This window comes from Scyliorhinus torazame, chromosome 2, assembly GCF_047496885.1.
Source record: "Scyliorhinus torazame isolate Kashiwa2021f chromosome 2, sScyTor2.1, whole genome shotgun sequence".
Lineage (NCBI taxonomy): Eukaryota > Metazoa > Chordata > Chondrichthyes > Carcharhiniformes > Scyliorhinidae > Scyliorhinus > Scyliorhinus torazame.
Window position 1 is genome coordinate 170,245,126 of NC_092708.1, and position 2,443 is coordinate 170,247,568.

Here is a 2,443-nt window from a genome sequence, read left to right on the forward strand (position 1 = left end):
GCTTGCCATCATCCACCTCTCCGTCTTTTGCTGCCAACTTCCTCCTTAACTCTATGTTCTCTCTTTCTACCTCACTGACATCGACCTTGCTCATTCGATGTATGCCTTCTATCTCTTTCTGGAGCATCCTAACGACCTTCTCTGCGCCTTGCAATTGTGCCAAACAGGACACGATTGCCATCGGCTTGCGAGCTTTTCCTAAGCTCTTCTTGTGAATCCCACTCAGGTTCTCCCACCAAGTATGTCCTATACTCCCGGGACCTGTTTCGTCTTTGTTACAGGATTCGCTCCAAAGGGGCCATCCTTTCCCTTTGAGGTACTTTCTGATTTCCTCTTCCCAAACGGGACACTGTCCTACTCTGCTGCTGCTGGTCGCTGCGACCACAAATTCTTCGGGGTTCATGAGGCGTTGCATTGCCTGCATTGCCATCTTTCTTCTCTGAATGCTTCTTTTAAAATTTGGAACAAGGGGTATTAAGGCGGTGCTGTAATTATGGGTATGGCTTTCGCTATTTTCCGGAATACAAACTCCCGACAGTTTTGTCGCAACAAAAAATCTATCAGTTTACCTTATAGCCCTGTTAGTTACGCATGCATTAACACACTTCCGAATTATGAGGATTGATCAGAACTGCTTGAACACTTGTGGTTTTCTGTTCCCAATTGGATCTCTAATTCAAATTTTTGGGTTCTCCCGGAGTGGTGAAGCCGCTTCTAGATCGGGTCCCGTCAGATGTCGCCAGTAATATGTTGCTAACTTTTGGTTGGTTCAATTGGCTCTGTTTTATAACCTTTGCTCTCGAGTCGCCAGGTATCTTTATGATACCGCCACGAGGTTCAAGTTCAAGTAATGATCAATAACTCAATGCACCAATTAGTACGATTCAAATCAAAGCACATTTACTTACACACAGTCAAATCTACTCATGCATAAACGCTACTTTCTAAGCTACTTCTACAACTAACAGGCCTATACTTAGCTTCGGACTGGCCCACCAGGTCAGGGGAACAAATGGCCTTTCGTTCGGGTTCTGAGTCTGCGGGATTCAAAAGCTGGTATGGACTGGTAGCTAGGAGCGCCTATCTCGTAGCGAGCGTTGACTTGAGACTTACGTTTTTTTGGCGGCAGCTGAACAGGTCACTGTCACGGGTTGGTTCGCGTTGCTGAGTGACCCTGTCAAGAAGGACGATTTGAACTTGGGGACTTTACTTTATAGTCCCCAGGGGCTTCCCGCCTTTCGGGGCGAACCTTGTACCTGGTTCCAAGTGATTGGACTGCGTTCCAATCGCTTGGTTCGATTTCTCCAATACTGGAGCGGCTCCCTGATCGATGGGCGGTCTTAACGTGTCCGTTAACCTCTTTTGTGTTGGCTCCTGCTGGCGCCGAGGAGTCTGGCTTGGCCTTGTTTATCTCAAATGTTTCAATTGTTCCCGGGGATCGCTCATTAGTATGTAGATGGCTGCTACATTATTATGCAGATGGCTGCATGTATCGATGCTGTCTGGGCTTTTGCAGAGTTTAATACACAGTAAACTTGCACCTGCTAGTTTCTGCCTGTGTTGGCTGAATTTCCCTTCAGCCTTTGCTGTTCTCCATTTTACGCCGGGAGTTGGCCAACCCAGGTGGCTACAATATTAATGCTGAAGAAATAAATATATGCACTTTCAGAACATCTTTCTAAACCCCAGAATGTGTCAAGGTTCCTCGCATATTCTTTGAGGCATTTTTATCAAGTGAGATGTGTTCCTCATGCATTTTCAATTTAATGAAGCAAATTCTCCTCAGTATTGTCTGCCTCATTTCTTCAAGCCCGTTGAGCCCAATTTGGTCTGAAGACCTCCCCACGCTAGTTCTGATCTTATATCAGTCTCGAGTTTCTCCCCATCATCTGCCATGACCTCTCTCGAAGAACCATCACCTGATACCTTGGTACTATCCCCACTAAATTTATGACTACCCAACATTGGTTCCTGTTCACCATGTCAGCATTCGTAATAGTTGTCCTTCATCTGTTATTGTCTCCCTTCCATTCAAAACTGCCTTCATCATTCCTGTACTTAGTACTACAGATGCATTGGTGGAATACCAGAGGGAGGCAGGCCCAGTGGGCAGAAGCACAGCAGCCCAAAGGAAGCTGGAAGCATTCCTTAGCGGAGGAAATTATGGCTAGGAAAAAGGTGCCTACAGGTGCCTTTTAAATGAAATAATGTCCTATTGACCGCACAAACCTCAGCAAGATCAGCAGCCCACAGTACAATCGGCCTGTTTATATGCTTTCTGGAACGTTCTTAGTCCAACATTTTTCTGCCTTTCTATTTACTCATTTTAATGACAATAATACAGCTGAGATGATTGTGGTAAAATACTCTGAGTGTACCAAATAACAGTGCTGTTTGGGATCATTGCTTTGAGGATCCAAAAATAAGCAAATAAAATACAATA